Consider the following 26,385-nt stretch of genomic DNA (forward strand, 5'->3'; position numbering starts at 1 on the left):
AGACAAAGATCCCCCATATAGCCTGAACAGACTGTTGAGGCAAGTGCTGTTAGCATCTATGAAAGCCGGCACGGCACACGAGGGGGTGGGTGGCCAGCACTACGCCCGGCCGCCTTTGTCTCCCCAGTGGCGATATTTTTACACACCGCACCAGGTACTCATTTGAGGCCGAGCCGACCTAGAGGGAGGCCCAGGACCGGATCATATAATCGTCACTGGTGTTGGCCGTGAGCGGGAATCGAACTCGGGTCGCCAGGGTTCACAGCGCAGCGCTTTAACCACGACGCTACACACACACACAGCAACAACCTTCACCCCCTCGACTCGCGTAGCGCTAACCGCTGCACCGCCGCTCCTCCGCACGCGGCCACGAGCGAAACACAATGGAGCCAAAGAGGGATGGAGGCACGTCGAGAGTGAGTGGGTCTTGGTCAGGGCTCGTCGCTTGGAGGGGACGGTGGCCGATGGTCGAGATGAAGCACGGAACGGCAGCCCAAATAATGGAATGTCAAAGCGCGCGAGCGAGTACAGCGTGCGTGCGATGCCACGGGTGTCCACACGCACGTGTGTGTATGCGTGTGTGCGCGTGTGTGTGCGTGTGTGTGCGTGTGTATGCGTGTGTATGCGTGTGTATGCGTGTGTACGCGTGTGTGTGCGTGTGTGCGTGTGTGCGTGTGTATGCGTGTGTATGCGTGTGTATGCGTGTGTGTGCGTGTGTGTGCGTGTGTACGCGTGTGTGTGCGTGTGTATGCGTGTGTATGCGTGTGTATGCGTGTGTGTGCGTGTGTATGCGTGTGTATGCGTGTGCGTGTGTGTGCGTGCGAGCGTGCACGTGGGTCTTTACCCAGCAGTGGATTAGCCCTGGCTCATGACAAAGATGATTGTGTAATTATAACAGTCCGTGCAAGGACTCGGATTTTAATAAAAACCCGATCTACGTAAATTGCACTTCTGGTCTCTATCCAGTGAGCCAATATGAGGATTAATGTGCGTCTATAGACAAAGACAAATATACCCCGTACAGCCTTTAGCAGACGTGGAGCAAGTGCAGCTAGCGAGCAGCAATGAAGGCCGGAAAGGCGTACGACTTAGCTGGCTGGACCAGCACCACGACCGGCCGTATTTGTCTCTCCATGCATACACAAACATCGCGAGGTTTCTGTTTAACGTCTCCGCTGCCTTCCCTTCACATTGTTTGTTTTCGCGTCAAATAGGGATGACATTTTTATGTCAACACGAGGATCTCCGCTTTGTTTTCACTGCGAACCGCGCGACACGGCTGTCACGCCTTACACACACGCGCGTGTGTGTGTGTGTATGTCTGTGTATGTGTGTGTGTATGTGTGCGTGTGTATGTGTGCGTGTATGTGTGTGTGTATGTGTGTATGTGTGTGTATGTGTGTGTGTGTATGTGTGTGTGTATGTGTGTGTGTATGTGTGTGTATGTGTATGTGTGTGTGTGTATGTGTGTATGTGTGTATGTGTGTATGTGTGTGTATGTGTGTGTATGTGTGTGTATGTGTGTGTGTATGTGTGTGTGTATGTGTGTGTGTGTATGTGTGTGTGTATGTGTGTGTGTGTATGTGTGTGTGTATGTGTGTGTGTATGTGTGTGTGTGTATGTGTGTGTGTGTGTATGTGTGTGTATGTGATGTGTGTATTTATGTGTGTGTATGTGTGTGTGTATGTGTGTATGTGTGCGTGTGTGTGTGCGTGTGTGTGTTATGTGTGTGTGTAGCGGTTAGCGCGCTGCACTACGAACCTGGCGACCCCGGTTCGATTCCCGCTCACGGCAAACACCAGTGACGATTATCTGAACCGGTCCTGGGCCTCCCCTAGGTCGACTCAGCCTCAAATGAGTACCTGGTGCGATGTGTAAACATCGTCACTAGGGATATAAAGGCGGCCGGGCGTGGTGCTGGCTACACACCCCGTGCCGCCCTTTAATACGGCGCTCGACAGCAGCACTTGCCCCCACCCAAATATCTGTCAAGGCTACTCGGGGGGACTTTGTCTTTGTATTCTCTTGCTAAACGCCTTAAGCGCATCAAATGTGAAATGGCTGCGCGCCGCTGATGAAGCGGCTGATTTGTGTTTGTTGAGGAGGCGAGCGCGTCTGCCTGTGTTTACCCGTTCAAGTGCGCGGCGGAGTGCCTCTCTCGTTCGCTCTTTTTGTTCTGAGTGGCGCGTTCGTTGCCGCGGTGGGCAGGAGGGGAAGTGGTTGTGTGTGTGTGGTGGGTGAGGGGTGGGGGGATGGGTAGGCGGTTGTGACCGCTTGTGTAGAAATCCTCGTCCTGTCGGCATATTTAAAATATTGATCTTTCTGGAATGAGGGCAATGTTAACAGAGAGTTGTCGGAGCCGGCCCTCCTCGGCTTCTGAACCGAGTGAGGGACGGCCCCGCGCGCACGCTGCCTCCACGCATCGCGTGCGAGTGTCGAGTTTGGCTGGACCCGGGTACAGCGCACAGAGCTCGGCGCTCTCTCTCTCTCTGTGTGTGTACGAGGGTGTGGGGGAACACTCACTCGCACGCTCGCACGCACGCACGCAAGTGTCGTGCGAGCGCGTAGACTCACGTGCACGCTCGCTCGCTCACTCGCACGCACGTGGCACGCACTCGCACGCACGCTCACTCGCTCGCACGCACGCGAGCACAGCGGTGGGTGAACTCACGTTTACACACTCGCACGCGCACACTCGCACGCGCACACTCGCACACGCACACCGATTCGGCCGCACGAACTCAATCACTGGCACGCATGCACGGAAGCTCGCGTGCATTAAAACAAAGGAAATGACAGTCGTATAGGCTGTTGGGGTAAGTGCTGTTAGGCCGGCACCACGCACGAGGGGGTAGGTGGCCAACGCCACGCTCGGCCGCCTTTGTCTCCCCAGTGGCGATGTGTACACACCACACCAGGTACTTATTTCAAGGGAGGCATTGCTACTGGTCGTGAGCGGGAAACGAACTCGGGACCGCGGAGTTCGTAGCGCAGCGCACTAACCACTCACACACACTCACATTCACGCTCACACACACACACACTTACATACACACTCACACACACTCTCACACACTCACTTACACACACTCACACACATTCACGCTCACACACACTCACACACACACACTCACATTCACACTCACACACACACATTCACACTCATACACACTCACACACACACACTTACACACACACACACTCACATTCACGCTCACACACACTCACATTCACGCTCGCACACACACTTACACACACACTCACACACACACACTTACACACACACACTCACATTCACGCAGACACTCGCCCGCCCTCTTAAACTCACGTGCCGCACACACGGTGCCAACTTGCTGCGTTTTAACGACGCCGCGCTTCGCTCGTTGGTGTGAGCGTCGCTTCTCCGCCCTCCGTTGTTGCTGTTGTTGTTGTTGTAAGGAGGGTGGCTGCCTTCAACTTGCCCAAGATAATCCTTCACATAAACACACACGAAAACACAAAGAAAAAGATCACCCATATAGCCTTGAATAAACTGTTGGGGCGAGTGCTGTTAGCGAGCACCTATGAAGGCCGGCACGGCACACGAGCGGGTGTGTGGCCAACACCACGCCCGACCGCCTTTGTCTCCCCAGTGGCGATGTTTGCACACAGCACCAGGTACTCATTTGAGGCTGAGTCGACCTAGGGGAGGAGGCCCATGACCGGTTCAGATAATCGTCACCGGTGTTGGCCGTGAGCGGGCGGGAATCGAACTCGGGCGGGCGGTTTCGCAGCGCAGCGCTAACCGCGACACCACCGCTCCCACCGATGAAACCCCGTTCGCACGCACGCCACTGGCACGGATATTGAAATGTTGAGAACGCGCCCCCACGCACACACGCGCGCGCACGTGCACGCTGCTCGCAACCGTGCAACGCGTTCTCACGCAAGGGGAGGCTGGCTGCCTCGCTCGCTCGCGAACACCACTGGAACCCTCTCGGTCAGAGACACACCCGGGTCACTTACACGCAAACTCATTCGCACGCGAGGACGGCTCACTCGTACACAAAAACACAAAGACCCCCCCCCACCCACCCCCATCATCGCCACCACCACCACCCCTACCTCCGTATTGCCTTTAGCAGACCATTGGGGCAAGTGCTGATAGCGAGCACCTATGAAGGCCAATATGGACAAACAAAGGGCGTGGGGTTAATTCTAGATTTGAAGCTTTCGTGACTGCAAGGATTCATATTCTTAGGTTTTTTCGGTAAAGGCACGTAGGTAAAATTTTTTCTTTTATAAAAGTTAAATAAAAATCACGACGTTTCGGAGGCAACACAAGCTTCCGTCTTCAGGTGGAACCGTCACAGCACGATAGCTGTATCAAGTGTGGGGTTACCAGCACCACGCCCAGTCGCCTTTGTCTCCCCAGTGCTGCTCTTTACACTTGGCGACAACTTGAGGAGGCCTTCATCCAGCAGTAGATATATCTGGCCGGGGTGGCGCAGCTATAGAGAGCTCTTGGCTTGCAATCGCAAAAAAAATTTTGCGAGTTCAAATCCAGGTCGGGGGGATGGGGGTGGGGGGCGGGTCGAGAATTATCCCATCATCCTTTAAGGGTCGATTTAAAAAAAAAACAAGTACCACTGTGGCCGTGTTGTGGAAAGGAAATTAAAACTAAACATGAAACTTAACACACGTCGCCTATTGTATGTTTTTTTGACTAATGTGCTGAGTTTTGGGTGTTATTTGTGATTGTGCATCACTGCCGATCCACAGCAGCAGTATCACCAAGTAATTAATCTTCTGGCACGACTGGTCCTGGTCATACGAATGTGGAGTTTCCGCGACTGGATCAAGGCTGTATCGTGGAAATGAGCACCGCGCACCGCTCAGTTGCGTGCAAGGCCACTGTCGATCCACTGCTGAATGAAGGCTTCCCACGCCGTGCCGGTAATTGTTTGTCCATACTTCACCACTCCTGGTTAAGTAAGGCCCGCTGAGCAATATATCTCTCTTCTTGGTTCTTTCGGTTAAGTCACGTAGAATGGAAATAATAAAATAATAAAATAATAAAACATAAAAATCATTCTCACGACATTTCGGCCACAACGCAAGTAGCCGTCCTCAGGTGGAGAACAGGTCTGTCGAGAAGACAGAGTGTGAATGACACACCCCAGGCTCTGTCTTCTCGACAGACCTGTTCTCCACCTGAGGACGGCTACTTGCATTGTGGCCGAAACGTCGTGAGAATTATTTTATCATGTTTCATTTTTATTATTTTATTATTTCCATTCTACGTGACTTTACCGAAATAACCAAGAAGATGAATCCCTGCAGTCACGAAAGCTTTAAATCTATATATCTCTGTTTGAAAAGCGTCCTGGCCACACATGATAACTCAACGAAGTGGCTTATCACGTGGAAATTGACAGCAGCCAACTACTCTAAACGCACGTTTCTAAATGTGGAGAAAGAAACTGGAGGACCCGGGGGGGAAATCCACGAGACCACGGGGAGAGAGAGACACGGAAACTCCAAATATACAGCAGGCGTCAGGATCGGGATCGAACCCACGACCTCCTGTATAGCGGGCGAGGTAGTTAACATCTCACCACCGTGATGATGAGAGACGTAAACTCCAAATATACAGCAGGCATCAGGGTTGACATCGAACCCACGACCTCCTGCATGGCAGGCGAGGTAGTTAACATCTCCTAGCCACCGTGATGATGAGAGAGACACGCAAACTACAAATATACAGCAGGCGTCAGGATCGGGATCGAACCCACGACCTCCTGTATATCAGGCAAGGTAGTAAACATCTCATAGCCACCACGCACCACTGATGTTGGCCGTGACGGAGAATCGATACCATCGTGAATAATAATGATGACATTATTATAATCACTCGCAAGCACGTGACAATTGTAGTGTTAATGACATTGGCAGGGACGCTCAGCCGGAGATGAAACGACCGCATTGAGGCAGCGGAAATGAGAGGGGCGGCCACACCAGCGATGGAATCGGCTCGCTTGCAAAAAAAAACATCTGGCGGCGTACGACAGCATCTGGAGAGTTCAGGAGATCCATTACAACGTCCAGGTCCCCAAAGCCACGGCGTGAGAGAGAGAGAGAGTAAGGTCTTCCGCGGAGAAAGTTCGTGAAGTGGTGCTGCCGTTCCTCATCCTCTATTCGATTCTATTTCGCATTCACATAGCGTCCTTTCCAGGGCGTTCGGTGAGGAAGGCGACGGAATTGATGGAGGGACAGGGACTGGGAATGGAGCTGATGTTGCAGGAGTCCGTAAGGCAGAGTGAGGTGGAGTGCGATGGTGAGTGAGGGCGTCTGGTGGGTGCAAGGTGGATGAGTGGCAGTGGGGTATGGGGGGGGGGCACGCGCGTGAAAGTTGTGAAATGGGCACGGATGAGGATAGGTGGAGGGTGTTAGAGGCAGAGGTCTGGTGGCCGGACAGTTGAGTAGATGGAGGAGCACGGCCGTAGGGGGCGGGGGAGAGATGTGTCCAGGTGCACGTTGATAGCGAGACGTCGGGGCCGGGTCAGGAATCGGGGTCGTCGGAGGAAGATGACTGGGGGGAGGAGGGGGGGGGGCTGGGAGCAGGTGAAAGGCGGGCGAAGGAGCCGGTCGGGGTGGAGGCGGTGGAAGAGAAACAGCAAACCGAGAAGAGGAAGGAGCTGAGGGCCGAGCGACAGGTGGAAAGCGAGAGGTGAGAGTCAGACGTGGAGTATGTTCCTATGCAACTTGACAGGAAGAGAGAAATAACAAAAGTGAGACTGGGCGCAAGGAGGTGATGGAACAGTGAGGAGCGCAGACCACAGCCGGTTAACGCCACGGCCTTCATTATTTAGTCGGTTCACTCGAATCTGTCTCTTGGCCCCGTGCTGATCACCGCTTGGCTCGAACGTCCGAGTGCGTGTGGGGTGACGCAGTGCAGCCAGCGGCTACGAACCCGGCGACCCGATATCCATTCCCGCTCACGGCCAACACCCGGGACGATTATCTGAACCGGTCCTGGGACTCCCCTAAGTCGACTCAGCCTCAAATGAGTACCCGGTGCGGTGTGCAGTAAACATCGCCGCTAGGGAGACGAAGGCGGCCGGGCCACCCACCCTATCGCGTGCCGTTCCGGCGGCGGGTGGCCTTCATATGTGCCCTTAACAGCACTTGCCACCAAAGTTTAGTTGAGGCTATACGGGGGATCTTTGTCTTCGTCAAGGTGACGTGAAGACGCGTGGGAGGTGGAGCCACCGCGCGGAGGAGGCGAGGGCCTTCATCCAGCAGTGGATATATCATGGATGACGATCACGATTGTGCGTCAACCGCTCTCCCAACACTAGAAACAAAATTGCAGCCTCCCCCCTCAAACCCCCGCCCCGCCCCCCCCACCCCCCGAGTTTCAAAATCATCCAAAACTTCACAAGCAACAAAGAGGGCCGAGTCCGGGTGCAACCGCGTCACCAGCCCCTCCCCCAACCTCCTCTGGGGGGCCCCTGGGGCCGTGCTAGGTGCTCCCTAACTGCAATTGCATCAGCAAGTTTAGTGAAGCTCTAAGGATGTCTTTTGTGTGATGTTTGTGTGTGTGCGTGCATTTATGTTGTAGTGCGTGCGTGTGCGTCGCGTGCAGGAGCTGTGTACGTACGTGTGCGTGTGTGTGTATGTATGTGTATGTGGTGTGGTGGGTAAATGTCAGCACTGGGGAGACAAAGGCGGCCGGGGTGTGATGCTGGAAACCCACTCCCTCGTGTGCCGTTCCGCCTTCATAGGCTATACGGGGATCTTTGTATTTGCCCTTGTACGTGCGGTGTCGTGGCGGTCAGCGCGCTGTGCTCTGAACCCGGCGACCCGAGTCCGATGCCCGCTCACAGCCAACATCGTGGGCCTTCCCTAGGGCGACTCGGCCTCAAATGAGCCATGTGGTCACCCAAAGCCCCTCGTGTGCCGTCCCGGCCTTCGCGGGCGCTACTGGCGTAACGGCACTTTCCCCAAAAGTCTGTTCAGCCTATACGGGGGATCTTTGTCTTTGTGTTTTTTTTTTGGGGGGGGGGGCGGGGAGGGGGGTTGGACGTGCGTGCTCACGGCACGGCACGGAGCGTGACGGCGGCGGCGGGAGAGAGGCAGTCGAACCTCGCGTAAATAATTTACGCAATTAGCGACGCGCCCTTCGCAACCCCGAGTAATTGGCAAGCTGCGCGGATCGCGTGCGAGGAAGACGAGGGGGCGGTGTGGGGAGGGTGGGGGTGGAAGGGTGGAGGAGGGGGAGAGGGGGTGCGTGGAGGAGGAAGGGGGGGGTAGAAGGTGAGGGCTGAAGGCGAGTACCGTAAACAACAGCACGCATTGAAGAGCCGCGGCGAGGAAGCGCCCGGGGTGCGAGGCAGGCGGGCGGGGGGGGGGGTGGCGTGCGCAGGGGGCGAGAGGAGAGGGATGAGTGGGGGAGCGGAGCGGACGTGGGGGTGCTTGGGGAGGAGTGGTGGGGAGGAGGAGGAGGAGAGGGGGGGTCTCTGTCGGCCTCGCGTCACCTTCGCGTGCCGCGATCCAAGATGGGCAGGGAAATGAACCCAATTATCCCGCACTGCCATCCTGGTGCCACACGCGAAAGGGGATGAAGGGGGTGGTGCGGGGGTGGGGCGATGTATAAGCTCGTAACGAACAACACCAGCACCAGCAGCAGCGGCATCAATCGGTGATGCTCGCTGTGGTGATTGTATCCGTGATGATAATCATTGCTAACGGCATCGCGATGGCTGATGTCGTCATGAGCATCATCCGTAGGCCTATCGTCAGCATCGCTGTAACGGTAATTTTATACTCACCATCGTTCGAATATACAAAAATAACTCTACTTCTCTGGCCTCCCTTTCGAATATGCTGTGAAAAAGGGCCATTGCCCGAAACGTCGCCCATTTCCACGCTCAGGCTACGCGCACGGCGGTGTTGTTATTGACACGGAGCGTGTTGTTGTTGTTGTTGTTTGTGCACCACTGCGAACGCAGGAGCAGCACCAATTTGTTTGGAATAGCACGTATCATCGCTACCCTTAATCATCATCGCTGTAACAATGATTAAAGCATCGTAGTTGTGATTTGCTATCGCGGTTGCTATCAACAAAATGCGATCAGCGCCATCATTATTACGACTACAATTATCGAGTGACCTTTCTACAAACGTGGGCCGCTGTGTGTTCACTGGGGGTTAGGAGCGGTGGCGCAGTGGTTAGCGCACTGAACTCGTCAATCATCCATACCACGTGAGATCGATTCACGGTGACGCGAGTTGAAATCTGCACCGGTTCCACCCCCACCGCAACCACGCCCCGCCCTTCATCAATTCGCACTGACCAGCGTGGTGAAGTATGGTCAGACAAAATCCCCCAATGAACGACAAGGCGTGGTGAGAGGCCATCATCCGGGCCGTGTGTGAAAAACCAGAGTCCCCCCCCCCACCACGGCCACCCCTTACCACCACACCCCGGTTCTGTCCACATGGGAGTAGAAGTGCTATAAATGTCCAAATGGTGGGCCACTTTGTTCAACTATCCTTTGTGGCCAGGTGGCTTTCGACAAAGAAAGTTAATACCGCGGTGGGCTTTGTCTGGCAGGATGGGTGATGGTTTAGTTTTATTTTTGTTGTGCGTTTGGGCGATTTGGTAACCTTTATTGCACTCTGCCACTCCGATCGTGTTTTTTGTACAGGTTGTTGGTTTTAACGTTCTTACCCCGCGTCCGACTGGACATCTGTGGGGGGGGAAAAGCGCTTTATAGCTCATCGGATTCCTCCAGTCTGAATACAAATTCTGATTCTGAAGTGTGGATGCTCCCATACGTGGATGGGTTGGCCAACATCCCCTCTAGAAGCTTTCGATCTCAAAGCGCACCCGAGCGTCGCGTTAGGAGGCAATTGCAGGGCTGCACCTTTACCTTGACACGGCGTGAACGATGAAGCTGCGACAACGGCTGCCAACTGGGGCAGGCAATTTACACTCACACAGCACCGTGTGGTGTGGGGTGTGTGTGTGTGGTGTGTGTATGTAGTATAGTATATATGTGGTGTGGTATGTGTGGTGTGGTGTGTGTGTGGTGTGTGTGTGGTGTGGTATGTGTGGTGTGTGTGTGTGGTGTGTGTGGTGTGTGTGTGGTGTAGTGTGTGTGGGATGTGTAGGTGTGTGTGTGGTGTGTGTGTGGTGTGTGTGTGGTGTGTGTGGAGTGGTGTGTGTGGTGTGTATGGTGTGTGTGTGGTGTGTGTGTGGTGTGTGTGGTGTGTATGGTGTGTGTGTGGTGTGTGTGGTGTGTGTGTGGTGTGTGTGGTGTGTGTGTAGTGTGTGTTGGTGTGTGTATGGTGTTGTGTGTGGTGTGTGTTCAGGGCTAAGTTGGTTTTCATGGTGAAGGGGAGCGGTGGCACGGCGGTTAGCGCGCTGCAACTGAGGACCCGGCGACCCCAGTTCCGCTCACGGCCAACACCAGTGACGATTATCCAAACCGGTCCTGGGCCTCGTCCCCTAGGTCGACTCGGCCTCAAATGAGTACGTGGCGAAGTGTGTAAGCATCGCCACGAGGGGAGATGAAAGTGGCCACCCCACCTCCTCGTGTGCCGTGTCAGGGAGTTGCTCGCTAACAGCACTTGCCCCGAAAGCGTGGTATGGAAAACACCGGGGGAAATTTTGTATTTGTGTATGGTTCTCATGGCGAAGCTGAGCCCTCTGTAAAAATGCGTCCCCCATCTCGATTGGAGGCGTCGGGAGCCCGCGGGGCTTTGTGCACAAGGTGACCCTTAACCTCCCATCAAATGCACGCGCGCACGCGGCGGCAGCGATCCTATTAAGGCGCCGTCGAGGGAGGATGGTCAGGGAACCAGCCTCGCCGCTGATGTTGGCTGTGCCCGGAACGTCGAACTCAGCACGCGGTGCAGTGCGCTAACCACTACGTCACAACTCGTCACACCCCCCCCCCCCTCCATTAAATATAAAAATCATGATTATAACAGATTTTTGGGTCAAGTGCTGTTAGCGAGTTCCTATTAAGGCCGGAACGGTCTACACAAGGAATGGTGCAACTAACACACCCGGCCGCCTTTGTCTCTCCCCAGTGCTGATATATGTTGTTTACACACTGCAGCGGGTACGCTTTCAGATGCTAAATCGACCTAAAGGAAGCCCATTCCCGATGTATCATTATTAATCAGATTATCCCCTGGGCCTGGAATCGAACTCGCAACGCCGGAATGTCCCGCGAGATGCGCGCGCAGGGCACCCCGACCACGCTCGCGCGCGCGCGCGCACAATCACCAAGCGCGTGGCCGTGCCAGGACGAGAGCGAGATTACAGAGCGAGATAGCAGCGAGACGACGGCGTAGTGGTGGGAGGGTGGGTGGAAGGGTGGGTGGGTGGGTCACAGCCCTGAACTCACGCGAACTATTTACCTACCTCGCACGCACAGGCGCACGCTCGCACACACACACACCCAAAACATCCGTCGCCATCCTAGCGCACAATCGCACGCAACCACGCACGCACACACACACACTCACTTCTGAACACGACAAAGACAAAGATACCCCGTATAGCCTTCACAGACTGTTGGGGCAAGTGCTGTTAGCAAGCACATATGAAAGCACACACACTCACACTCACTTCTGAACACGGCAAAGACAAAGATCCACGTATATCCTTCACAGACTGTTGGGGCAAGTGCTGTTAGCAAGCACATTTGAAGGCACACACACACTCACTTCTGAACACCACAAAGACAAAAATTCCCCGTATAGCGTTCACAGACTGTTTGAACAAGTAATGTTAGCGAGCACCTATGAAGGCCGGCACGGCACACGAGGGGTGGTCAGCACCACGCCGGCCGCCTTTGTCTCCCGAGTGACGATGTTTACACACCGCACCGGGTACACATTTGAGGCTGAGTCGACCTAGGGGAGGCCCAGGACCGGTTCAGATAATCGTCACTTGTGTTGGCAGTGAGCGGGAATCGAACTCGGGTCGCCAGGTTCGTAGCGCAGCGCGCTAACCGCTACACCACCGCTCCCCACACACACGCACACCCACACAGGCACGCACAGACGCAGATACAGACACACACACACAGAGACCCACTGACACCCCGACTCCGCTGCTATGCGAGGTGTCCCAGCAGTGTACACGATTGGTCGAGCCGAGGAGTCGAGGTGTGATAATGATGACGATGTATTAGGGTCGAACTTCTTTCGCATCGTACGTAGCCAACCGTGCCAATCGGAAGTGCCGGGGGAAGGACAACCGAACGATGATTTTGTTTTAACTCAGCAGGGCCCAAAGGCGTGAATATAAATGTGTCGTTAAACCCGCCACCACCCGACACAGCCAATTAGTAAGGTTTGCCACGTAGACAGAACGTGCCAATTTGTAGATGAGATTTGTAGATGAGATTTGGAAAGTGGTCGTTATCGTTTCTCGAAGCGAGCGAGGTTCATACAAACATGGAAATATGGATGGTGGAGGAGGGGGGGGGAGGTTTTGGGGGGGGGGGATTTCGAATTCGTTAAGTGCGAAGCTGAAGCAGTTGGAGGGGGTGGTGGGGAGGGAGGGAAATTTGTCATCAGATTTCGAGGCCTTGGTGGCGGGGGAAGACACCCCCTCGGAACTTCCCGGGGGGATTCGTTCCCGCGGGTCATGGGCAATGCACGCGCGCGCGTGCGTGCGTGTGTTTGTGTGTGTTTGTGTGTGTACTTGTGTGTGTGTGTTTGTGTGTGTGTGTTTGTGTGTGTGTTTGTGTGTGTGTGTGTGTCTGTGTGTTTGTGTGTGTGTTTGTGTGTGTCTGTGTGTTTGTGTGTTTGTGTGTGTGTGTGTTTGTTTGTGTGTGTGTGTGTTTGTGTGTCTGTGTGTGTTTGTTTGTGTGTGTGTCTGTGTGTTTGTGTGTGTGTGTGTTTGTGTGTGTGTGTGTTTGTGTGTGGGGCTATTTAGCGCATTGGTCAGCCGGATCGACGTACGAGGGGGGTTGGGTGGCCAGCAGCACGCCCGGCCGCCTTTGTCTCCCCAGTGCTGATTTTACATACGCGCCGCTGCTGCCAAATACGGCACTCAATTTAGGCCGAGTCGATCTAGGGGAGGCCCAGGGTCGGTTCGGATTAATCGTCACTGGTGTTGGTGGGCCGCGAACGGGAATTGAAACTCGCAGAGCCAACCGCGACGATACCGCTCACACCTCTATCCACCCCGCACTCACGCACACAAATATAAAGACAAAGATCCCCCGTATAGCCTTCACAGACTGTCGGGGCAAGTGCTGTTAGCGAGCACCTATAAAGGCCGGCACGGCACACGAGGGAGTGGTTAGCCAACACCACGCCCGGCCGCCTTTGTCTCCCTAGTGGCGATGTTTACACATCGCACCAGGTACTCATTTGAGGCTGAGTCGACCTAGGGGAGGCCCAGCACCGGTTCAGATAACCGTCACTGGTGTTGACCGTGAGCGGGAATCGAACCCGGGTCGCCAGGTTCGTAGTGCAGCGCGCTAACCGCTACACACACACACGGAGCCCCCCCCCCATCTCCCCTGGCTCTGATTCTGCACGTAGCCCTGTGCCCCCAGCCCTGGAACGCGGAGGGGATGGTAATGGGGTTGGGGGGTGGGGGGTGGCGGGGCTGGGGGTGGGGGCTGTAGGAGGTGTGGAGGATGGGGAGAGAACACGGGGGGAGGGGGTGGGGTCGTCTTCGCAAAATATCAGAGGCAGCAGTCGCCCCCCGCCCCGCCCCTCCCCTCGCTCTCCTCCTTCCGAGTGGCGGTCACAATCGTGGCGAGCGCTGGGAGAGGAGGGAGGGGACGAGTGGATGGGTGGTGGTGGGGGGGGGCAGTCGATGCAGGAGTGGGGGGGGGGGTCATGCTGATAAATACACGTGGGTTTCTGCGGCACCCGCAGATCAACGCCACTCGCGACTTAAAAGTGGCAGCAGCAGCAGCAGAGGCAACAACTTCAGCAGTTGCAGCAGCAGCAGCATAAGTACCATCAGCGAACCAAACCATCATCGCCAGCAATCATCGTAATCATCGCCAGCAGCAGAGCGGACTCGTGCCAGCGATCAGGTCGCAGAGACGGCGCCTCCCCTTGGCGCGCGTTGAATGAACGAGCCCACGACGTTTGCGAGTGAGAGAATCTCCTCTGCCTGACATCTCTCTCCCTCACTCTCTCTCTCTGCCTTGCCATGACCGCAGCCGAGAGCATGGAGGCGCTGCCCGTGGTAGCGGCGGGCGGCGGGGCCCAGCTGTGGGACATCTCGCACCCTCCCGTGCTCTTCTTCCTCCTCTCCGCTCTTCTCATCCTCCTCGTCACCCTGGAGGCTCGCAAGCACGGCCGCTCTCATCAGCAGAAGCAGCAGCAGCAGCAAAAGCACAGCGCTCCCGACCCTCCGGGTCCCTTCGCGTTCCCCATCGTGGGCAACTCCCTCCAGCTGGGACCGATGCCTCACCTGACCCTCACCGCCATGGCGCAGCGCTACGGGCCCGTGTTCCGCATCCACCTGGGCCACGAGCCCGTGGTGGTGCTCACGGGCGAGGAGATCATCCGGGAGGCGCTGGTCAAGCGCGGCGCCGAGTTCGCGGGCCGGCCCGACTTCCCCTCCTTCGCGCTCGTGTCGGGCGGCAACAGCATGTCGTTCACCAACTACAGCGAGCTGTGGCGCATGCACCGGCGGCTGGCGCACTCCACTTTGCGCGCCTTCTTCACGGGCACGGCGGCGACCCGCCGCGTCTTCGAGGGCCACGTGCGCCTCGAGGCAGCCGAGCTGTGCGCGATGCTCGCGGCGGCGACGAGCCGGGCGGGAGGCGGCGTCGTCGACCCCAGCGAGCCGACGGTGGTGGCCGTGGCCAACGTCATCTCGGCGGTGTGCTTCGGCAAGCGCTACGAGCACGACGACGCCGAGTTGCGCGACCTCCTGAGCAACAACGAGCGCTTCAGCAAGACGGTGGGCGCCGGCAGCGTGGTGGACGTCATGCCGTGGCTCATGCGCTTCCCCAACCCGGTGCGCTCCATCTACCGCGACTTCGAGCAGATGAACAACGAGTTCTTCGCCTTCGTGCAGCGCAAGGTGCAGGAGCACCGCGACTCGTACGACCCCGCGGCGACCCCGCGCGACATGATCGACGCGCTCATCGGGCACATCGAGGGCGGAGGCGGCGACAGCGACGAGGAGGGAGACGCGGCAGACGGGGCTGGCGCCGCTGCTGGTGGCGCTGCTGGTGGCGCTGGAGGCGGTGCGCGCGAGGAGCCCCTGAAGTTGGGGCCACAGTACGTGGACAGCACCCTCACGGACGTGTTCGGGGCCGGCCAGGACACCATGTCCACGTCGCTGATGTGGTTCGTGCTCCTGTGCGCCAAGCACCCGGACCTTCAGGCCGACATGCAGAGGGACATCGACCGCGTGGTGGGACGCGAACGGCTGCCACGCCTGGACGACCGACCGCAGTTGGCGTGCGTGGACGCGTTCGTGTGCGAGATGATGCGTCACGTGAGCTACGTGCCCTTCACGATCCCGCACGCCACCACGACGGACACTGAGCTCAATGGCTACCGCATCGCCAAGGGCACAGTGGTATTCGTGAACCAGTGGTCGGTCAACCACGACCCGGCAATCTGGCGCGACCCCGAGCGCTTCGATCCGAGCCGCTTCCTGGACGAGACGGGCGCGGCGCTCGACCGCGACCTCGCGCGCAGGGTCATGATCTTCTCGTCGGGCAAGAGGAGGTGCATCGGCTACGAGATGGCCAAGATGCAGCTCTTCCTCTTCTGCAGCGTCTTGCTCCACCAGCTGAGCATGTCCGTGCCCCCTGGGCACGTCGTGAGCCTGGAGGGCGTGTACGGTCTCTCTCTGAAGCCAAAGCATATCTCGGTGGCGTTCACGCCGCGCGAACAGCTGCTGGGTCGGCCGGGAGAGGCAGAGGAGTGACGCGGGAGAGAGCGAGAGAGCGAGAGAGTGAGGATATTACTGTGTTAGTGAGAATGCAAGTGAGAGTTTTGGGTGGGGGGGGGCACAGAGAGTGAGCCAAAGTGAGAGCGCGCATGCGTGACAGTGATTGAGTGGTTGAGATGGAAGGCGCTTTAATGAGAGAGTGAGCGAGCGAGAGAGTGAGTGAGTGAGTGAGAGAGCGAGTGAGTGAGCGATAGAGTGAGTGAGCGATAGAGTGAATGAGCAGGCGAGAGAGTGAGCGAGTGAGTGAGCGAGAGAGTGAGCGAGAGAGCGAGTGAGTGAGCGAGAGAGTGTGCCAGAGAGAGAGAGAACACTTTGGGATAGCGAGTGAGAGCGCGGGGGGGGGGGAGTGTAAGATAAATTAAAAAAAAACAAAAATCATGAATACGGGATTGACAGGAGGCGCGATCGGGGTGAGAGAGTGAGATCATATTTTAGAGCGAGTGACGAGATGAACGGGACAATTGCAAGAAGGCACGACGTAGATTGGAGAGAGATCGTGTGCGAGTAAAGAAGGCAGAGCTGTGTGATACATACTCATGCTGATGATGATGAGTTCGTTGAGAGTGGGGAGGGAGCGGCTACGCAGTGGTTCGCGCACAGCGCCGCACACGCTGTGGACAAGTTCGATTTACAGCCGCAGCGAAGTGATATCTGAACGTGTCCTGCGGCCTCGTCCGTATAGGTCGACACGGTCTTGAAACCAGTACACGTAACTGGCATGGCGTACGTGAGCATCGCACACTTGGGGAGACAACGGCGGTCGGGCGTCGTGACGGCTTTAATGGGTGGTGGATAACAGCACTTGCCCCAACATACGATGGAGACTATAGGGGGGGGGGGGCTTTGCATGTATTTGTGTGTATATGTGCGTATCCTGTACGCACATATACACACTTGCGAGGTGTGTGGTGTAATTTGACGATTACATTCACGATTCCTCCATCGATCATTTTTGTATCGATTATTTCCATTCGTTCGCACAGCCGACGGTGGGAACTGTGGTCACTACTGGGTTCATCTCGCGATGATAGCTGCAAAAAAAACACGTTAATCGATTACATTGATCGAATCGTGACAATGTATTGGTGTCGACGACGGTGAAATTCGTTACGGCCTCGCTTCTCATTAATTTCGTACGCAGAGCGATCAATCAAGGGCTGCCCTGGTGAATAGAGACGCAAAACTCTCTTCCGTGTCGCCACGCAAGGAACACGTCTTTCATTCAGCACATCGGCTGATGAGCAATCCAAACTGATAACAAACCCGAGTTAAATCGAGCTGATATGAGCCAAAGAAAAGCATAACCAAAATAATATGTTCAAGGTGATATTGGTCCAGAAATGTATAGTAATTGTAGTAATATTATACCGGTTATTATCGTTATTATAATAACACTATTGGGCTGGATGGGCACACTCGCGTGATTCTATATATGTGTGTGTGTTTGTATTGTCACTGAACGGAAATCGGGCCGACTCTATATTCGCTGACCTCACCAATGGGTCTAATTCACGCGTCGTTGGCGAATGTTTATTTGGTATCATTTGCTGCAGAGATACGCCGATCGCTCACACATCCACCATCGATAACGGAAGGGGGGGGGGGTGCGGAGTTCGCACAGAGATCACAACGAAGACAAAGATCCCCCCCCCCCCTATAACCTTAACAGACTGCTGGAGCCAACAGTCACACTCACTCACACACTCACACACACACAAACAAACTCACACACACTCACACACACTCACTCACACACACTCACACATTCACTCACACACTCACTCACACACTCACTCACACACTCACTCACACACACTCACACACTCACTCACACACACTCACTCACACACACTCACACACTCACTCACACACACTCACACACTCACTCACACACTCACTCACACACTCACTCACACACACTCACACACTCACAAACTCACTCACACACTCACACACACAAACAAACTCACACACACTCACACACACTCACTCACACACACTCACACACACTCACACACACTCACACACTCACTCACACACTCACACACACTCACTCACACACTCACACACACACAAACAAACTCACACACACTCACACACACTCACTCACACACACTCACACACTCACTCACACACTCACTCACACACACTCACTCACACACACTCACACACTCACACACTCACTCACACACTCACACACACAAACAAACTCACACACACTCACTCACACTCACACACACACACTCACTCACACACTCACTCACACACTTACACACACTCACTCACACACTCACACACACACAAACAAACTCACACACACTCACACACACTCACTCACACACACTCACACACTCACTCACACACTCACTCACACACACTCACTCACACACACTCACACACTCACACACTCACTCACACACTCACACACACAAACAAACTCACACACACTCACTCACACTCACACACACTCACTCACACACTCACTCACACACTTACACACACTCACTCACACACTCACACACACACAAACAAACTCACACACACTCACACACACTCACTCACACACACTCACACACTCACTCACACACTCACACACACTCACTCACACACACTCACACACTCACACACTCACTCACACACACTCACTCACACACTCACTCACACACTCACTCACACACTCACTCACTCGAATACAGCCAGAGCCACATCGCAAATTTGCCTCGACGAATCGCTACTTTTTTTTTGCGGACCTAGTGAGACACACAGAGACACACAGATACATTGGGCCAAAACATATTTTATTCTAAACTAAATTTATAGGTGAAATTAAATAAAAATCTAATCTGATTAATAGATATTGTTAACATATTAGGCAGATCATCAGACCCGATAGTCGCGTTTCCGCTCAGATACAAAACGAGACCCCCCCCAACTCCCGTTCGATCTCATTTGAGTTGAGTGCCCTTTGAAAAAAGTTGATAACCCACGCCCGCATTTTTATAAATCAAACGCACACAACTCAAGCTCGTCAACCGTGGCAGTAAATGATACAAACCGTCGACTTTTCCTGCGGTGCCCCTTCTCCATCGCTAACGGGCCATGTAAAGAAGCTGAAGGGTCAATGCCCGAAACGTCGCCGATTATATGCATATTATTTTAAGGCGACAGTGTTGCCGACGAGCGTTGTGGGTTTTGTTTATTGTGTTTGTGCACCACCGCCAACGCACACAAATAGTTTAATCGCATACACACATTTTTTATTTGATTACACAAATATACATATTTATTTGCAGTTCACGCTCAGAAGTGAGACGAATGGTAGCGGCACCAGACCGTGACATACGGTGCCGGGGTGGGAGGAAGGATTTCATCCAGCAGTGGATAAGACAATGGAGGATGTTGATGACGATATTGTTCTCTTAAGAGATTGCTCGCGCTCGATTCATTGTGAACACTTTACAATCTACGATCGATATCTGCCATTAATCGCCTCTCTGCGCAAACGGTCGCACGAATAACGTAATCATTCGCTCGCTCGTTTTGGCCACTTCATCTTTGCTATTCTCAACCATATCCTGACAATTATATATTGTGTGGAGATTTTTTTGGAGGGGGGGGGGAAGAGGTGTCCCAGGACAGCCCCCTAATTTGAATCATCTGTCTGTCGTGCAGACATCGCGTGGGATTTAATGTGACACGTCACGTGGGATTCAAGTTGCACAATTACATGCTGGGTGATGGGGGGGGTCAGGTGAGTGGGTAGGTGGGCGAGTAGGTGGGGTGAGTAGGTGGGGTGAGGAGTAGATGGGTGAGTAGGTGGGGTGAGGAGTAGATGGTGAGTATGTGTGGTGAGGAGTAGATGGGTGAGTAGGTGGGGTGAGGAGTAGATGGGTGAGTAGGTGGGGTGAGGAGTAGATGGGTGAGTATGTGTGGTGAGGAGTAGATGGGTGAGTAGGTGGGGTGAGGAGTAGATGGGTGAGTAGGAACGTCAGCGTGTTGGCGAGCAGGTGGGTTCGTAGGTGAGTACGTGGGTGAGTACGTGGGTCAGCAGGTGGGCGAGGTAGGTGATGGGTGAGTAGGTGGGTGAGCTTCACAAGCTTCACAATGAAGGCCCCCTTCAACTGACCAATGAGCCACGGCACGCGACCGATTTCGACAAATCTCAGAAAACTGAGCAGGTGTTGAGCCTGGATAGTGTGAGCATGAGCGACCACCAACAACACAAAGCTGTAGGCTGCTGTGGTCAGCAGATGGCAGTGCAGGAAAACCAATTGCAGTACTGTACTTCTATGTCCCCGCATATATGCACCTGGCCTTGATGAACCCTCGCGGACCAGCGTGGCGAAGTATGGTCAAAACAACCGCCATATGGCGTAGGGTAGGCCCCTCATCAAGCAATGTGTTGATGAAAGGGATTATACATTACTTGTATTGTTACATATTCACGTGATCTGATCTCGGCGAAATTTTTGACGTAATGTTTCGTGTAAGCGTTCCTTTATCCTGCGTTGATTTCGCCAGAGATCTCAACCAAGCTCGTGCCGTCTCATCTACACCGCGTTCAGCCACCATCACTGCCAGGTCTCAACAATACACTCACTCATCCACCCATTCACCCACTCACTCACTCACCAACCCACCCACCCATTCACTCATCCACTCACCCACCCACTCATCCACCCATTCACTCATCCACTCACCCACTCACTCATCCACCGACTCACTCATCCACCCACTCACTCACCAACTCACCCACTCACTCATCCACTCACCCACCCACCCACTCATCCACCCACCTACTCATCCACCCACTCACTCACCAACCCACCCATTCACTTTTCCACCCACTCACTCATCCATTCACTCATTCACCCACCCACTCATCCACCCACCCACCCACTCACTCACCAACCCACCCACCCATTCACTCATCCACTCACCCACCCACTCATCCACCGACTCACTCATTCACTCACCCACTCACTCACCAACTCATCCACTCACTCATCCACTCACCCACCCACTTACCCACCCACTCACTCATCCACCCACTCACTCACCAACCCACCCACTCACTCATCCACTCACCCACTCATCCACTCATCCACCCACCCACTCATCCACCCACCTACTCATCCACCCACTCACTCACCAACCCACTCATTCACCCACCCACTCACTCATCCACTCACCCACCCACCCACTCATCCACCCACCCACTCATCCACCCACCTACTCATCCACCCACTCACTCACCAACCCACTCATTCTCTTATCCATCCACCCACTCACCGACTCACCAACCCACTCATTCACCCACCCACTCATCCACCCACCTACTCATCCACCCACTCACTCACCAACCCACTCATTCACCCACCCACTCACTCATCCACTCACCCACCCACCCACTCATTCACCCAGCCACTCATCCACCCACCTACTCATCCACCCACTCACTCACCAACCCACTCATTCTCTTATCCATCCACCCACTCACCGACTCACCAACCCACTCATTCACCCACCCAATCACTCATCCACTCACCCACCCACCCACTCATCCACCCACCCACTCATCCACCCACCTACTCATCCACCCACTCACTCACCAACCCACTCATTCACCCACCCACTCACTCATCCACTCACCCACCCACCCACCCACTCATTCACCCAGCCACTCATCCACCCACCTACTCATCCACCCACTCACTCACCAACCCACTCATTCTCTTATCCATCCACCCACTCACTCACCCGCCCACCACACCAGCAGATCACAACACTTATCTCCCTGTTGCTTCCTTCCCTGGAAGCGTTCCACTTCAGACTTCCCTCCCAGCATCACCGCCTCTCCACGCACTCCTATCATTGCAAACTAACATAGTGCTGATTGTTGCTGGCCGCATGGAGTTTCCAGCCTTCGTACCCCAATGCTCATCAGCCGTTATATAAATATTTTTTTTTTAATGTGCTTCAAGTATAAGCAACCTTCCAATGTTTTTAATACCCATCATGTGCATGCGTAATTCGTATTTATAGTCTATAAAGACATCGATCTGTTTTACCGGCAATGCCGCCTGTGGGTCATGTTATCTCCTAATTCTCACCGAGTCGAACCCATTGCTCACTCGCCGTCTATCTATTTGTTCTTGTCCGTGGCACGTGGGGTTAGTCGCAGTAGTAGCAATCCGCAGTCACGAGCGAGAGATATACTCGATGTGGTGTGCCGGGTTCAGAAATGTGTTGTTTTGTCGCGTGTCTCACACCCCGATGATGTTAATCCATGAGTATAACAACTACCGATATCGTATTATGAACATTGTTCTGATAATTATAATAATTATTTTTATCCCAAGTGATCCATTGGGAGACAGTATTCATTACCTACGTATATGTGCAAAGGTATTCAAGTATAAATACCAATCAGTGTTTTAATTGTATGTACGGCATGTAACCTTTGATCCGCTACTAAGGCAATACGTATATTCTTTACGAGAAATGTAATTCGAATCTAATGATAATAATTGCTATTATTCTGGGGGACAAATTCCTCGCGTTGTTAAACGAAAGAGTAAGTGGTGTGCACTTTATCACGATGTGAAAGTACAGCTGCCGGTTTATAATGTGTTTGCCGGCGGTGATTTTTTTGTGTGTGTGGGCGTGCGCGCGCTTTGTAATAAACACTATTAAACATGTAAGAAAAACGACAATAAACACACGTGATTTTTTTTCATCAAATTATCTCGTGCCTAACTGTGTGAATCGATTTCTTACGTCAACATACAGTATATGCGTACTGTATTGGAGATCGCATTTAGGTTTTCAAGTGGTCTTTCCCCGACAGCCTGCTAAGTCGTTTCAGAGTAGGAGGGGAGGGGGGCTGGAGGGAGGGGGGCCTGGTGGAGGAGTGGGGGGGGCTGAAGGAGGAGCGGGGCTGAAGGAGGTGGGGGGGGTGGGGCTGGAGGAGGTGGGGGGGGGCATTACTGCCATGCTGTGTGGAATCCCGATTGAGCAAACTCATTTTGCGGGTAAACTTTTTAAATTTCACAAAGATTAGACCGTGACGCCGGCACACAATCCGAATAGTTGGAACCATCATGGGACCTCCTTTGCCAGTACCAAAATATACTAATAGGGTTTTTCCCCTTTTTTCTGGCAACAAAACTGACACCTTTTGCAAGGAATCATGCTTACATTAACCACAATACTTGCAGTCAAATGCAAACAAAAAACAATACTCTGATAATTTATGCATTGTCTTTGAAACTGATTGGTCCACACCAGAGACAGCTTTCTTTAGAGCCTAGTCTCATATGGTGTTCGACCAGATGACACCATATGAGACTAGGCTCTAAAGAATGTTACTCATTATTGCTCATTATTATCGAATAACGTCAGGTGATCTGTAACGTGCCCACGGCGGTCTGAAGCAGACGACGCGCATTTGTTCATGGTTAATGCACCCGCAGTATTAACCAGGGCGGACGCGAGGCTCGAACCACGAATCTCTGCCAACGCATGGTAAACGCGTTACGGCTAGGCCATGTGACCCTCAATAGCCCTCGCATGCACCTGCACCCACCCAGTGGAGGACTGGGACAAAAAAAATCGGCCCAGACATTTGTAAACACACCGAGCCCAAATTGCCGTATAATCTCATTGGCCCATTTGGGCTGGGTCCAAATAAAACAAATGGGCCGGTGAGGAATATTCTTTGGGGCTGCCGAAAATTGGACTCAGTGGCAACTGAGAGCGTAAACACGCAATAGAGGGTACACATCTAGAGGTAATAAAATATTCTCACCAAAACATATCTGTTTACTTTTTACTCTGATCACATTTGAAATTTCGATTTAAAGCTTTCGTGACTGCAGGGATTCATCTTCTTGGTTCTTTCGGTAAAGTCACGTAGAAGGGAAGTAATAAAATAATAAAAATAAAACATAATAAAATAATTCTCGCGACGTTTCGGCCACAACGCAAGCAGTCGTCCTCAGGTTGCTTGCGTTGAGGACGGCTGCTTGCGTTGTAGCCGAAACGTCGTGATAATTATTTTTTATGTTTTATTTTTATTATTTTATTACTTCCCTTCTACGTGACTTTACCGAAAGAACCAAGAACACATTTGAAATGTCCCCACGCAGGTCGGCTCACCGGCACCTCGGAATTGACCGGCCCACTGGGCATTTGCCGGGACTACCCAGTGGCCATTCCGGGCCTGCCTGCACCCACCCGCCTCCTCGCTCGCTCTCTCTCTTCCCCTTGCTTTGGACAATTTGCTTCATTAACCTTCGGTCCCTGGCAGACGTCGCGCCCATTGGCAGATCGGTGCCACATGCATCCCTTGCGCCGCGTCGGGACGGCTGTCACTCGGAGGAGGGTGGGTCCCCTTGGGGACGGTTTGAGATGTCACGCCAAGACATCGGGTGGTGGTGGCTATACACAAGGCTGCCCGTAACCCAGACGGCAGCTGCGAGGAAGGTTGGTGGATCACCACACACACGCAGGTGACGTGAAACTCCCTTCCCATGGGCTCACCGGGAGAAGGCGTTAGCAACAACAAAAAATGTGAACTCCACCTGTTCCATCGGCATGGAATTGAGTGTTTCCCCCTCGCACGCGTGGGTGGTTTCCGCGTGCTCCGATTGCATCCCACATATATACGTGCTCATTGATCGGCCGATAACACCGTCATATATAAAGGATCGCAGAGCTTGGGCAATCGTTGACGACGCCGGCTCGTCGTCTGAGCTGTCGCTACCTTCCCCACGATGGGTAATGATGGGCTGAGTGAATCTAAAGTCGATATTTGAAGTCGCAACCCCGCAATGACATGCTGTCTCTCTCTGCCGATGGGGCCACCTGGTCGGCTAACAATGGGGAACGGATCTGGATATGGATAAATTATAATTGGCAGGAGGATGAGGAGGAGAGGGCGAAGGAGGAGGAGGGGGGAGGGAAATATATTCCAAAACCCAAAATGAAATGAAAGAAACCACCCCACACACACAAACCGGCGGTGTAAACTCTCACGTCCAGGGCGCTGTTCGCATATGAAATCAATTCCCACCACCAGTCGCCCCCCCCCCTCGCCTCCCTCCTCGCCCCCCCACAACCAACTCTGGGCACAGGGAGTCTTTTCAACTAAGAGCAGCAAGAACAACAACAGAAAGAGACCCCCAGGTTCGCTTCTCCCCCCCCCCCGCCGCCCCCCGTATACATTGTGTATTATTTATTTTTTTTATTTCCCTCTTCGCCATTCAACAAAAAAACGGCACCCCCCCCCCTCCAATTAAAGGCGCGCGCGCGCGCGAGGGAGGGAGGGAGAGGGAGGGGGGAATGCGAACCAGATGCGGGCTGGAGAACTGTGGCCGTCAACTCGTCGAGACCGCGGAGCGCACGAGGGTGACGCGTTAATGAGTCGCGGACTCGCATGCGACTCTATCAAAGAGGGTCTCTCTCTCTGTGTGTGTGTGTCTCTGTGTGTGTGTCTCTGTGTGTGTGTGTCTGTGTGTGTCTCTGTGTGTGTGTGTCTCTGTGTGTGTCTCTGTGTGTGTGTGTCTCTCTGTGTGTGTGTCTGTGTGTGTCTCTCTGTGTGTGTCTCTCTCTGTGTGTCTTTCTGTGTGTGTGTGTGTCTCTGTGTGTGTGTCTCTGTGTGTGTGTCTCTGTGTGTGTGTCTCTGTGTGTGTGTCTCTTTCTCTGTGTCTGTGTGTGTCTCTGTGTGTCTGTGTCTCTCTCTGTGTGTGTGTATGTGTGTGTGTGTCTCTGTGTGTGTGTCTCTCTGTGTGTGTGTCTCTGTGTGTCTCTGTGTGTGTGTGTGTCTGTGTGTCTTTCTCTCTCTCTGTCTCTCTGTGTGTGTCTCTCTCTGTGTGTGTCTCTCTCTCTCTCTCTGTGTCTCTGTCTCTCTCTGTGTCTCTGTCTCTCTGTGTCTCTCTCTGTGTGTCTCTCTCTCTCTCTGTGTCTCTGTGTGTCTCTGTGTCAATGTGTCTCTCTCTCGGTGTGTCTCTCTCTCTCCGTCTCTCTGTGTCTCTCTGTGTCTCTGTCTCTCTCTGTGTCTCTCTCTGTGTCTCTCTCTGTGTGTCTCTCTCTCTGTGTCTCTGTCTCTCTCTGTGTCTCTATCTGTGTGTCTCTCTCTGTATGTGTCTCTCTGTGTCTCTCTGTGTCTCTGTCTCTCTCTGTGTCTCTCTCTCTGTGTCTCTGTCTCTCTCTGTGTCTCTCTCTGTGTCTCTCTCTCTGTCTGTGTCTCTGTGTGTCTCTCTCTCGGTGTGTCTCTCGAGGTCGCCCGGTGGTGACTCAGCGGGAGCTGATGGGGGTGGTGGTGGTGGTGTTGGAGGTGGTGGGGGTGGTGGTCGTGGGGGTGGTGGTGGTCGTGGGGGTGGGGGTTCATAATGGCCATGTCGGACGCAATAAACTACACCAGCAGTGTAAACTGC

At 53.9% G+C, this 26,385-nt stretch overlaps 1 pseudogene across 1 annotated transcript; it reads left to right on the top strand.

Annotated features, from left to right (window-relative positions):
• The first annotated feature begins 13,881 nt into the window (after positions 1-13,881).
• On the top strand, positions 13,882-22,693 carry LOC144728860 (cytochrome P450 1B1 pseudogene; annotated as a pseudogene). The gene has a single exon (XR_013587572.1). The product of XR_013587572.1 is annotated as a cytochrome P450 1B1 pseudogene (transcript).
• The last annotated feature ends 3,692 nt before the right edge of the window (positions 22,694-26,385 follow it).

This window comes from Lampetra planeri, chromosome 30, assembly GCF_965212315.1.
Source record: "Lampetra planeri chromosome 30, kcLamPlan1.2.h2, whole genome shotgun sequence".
NCBI classification, from domain to species: Eukaryota; Metazoa; Chordata; class Hyperoartia; order Petromyzontiformes; family Petromyzontidae; genus Lampetra; species Lampetra planeri.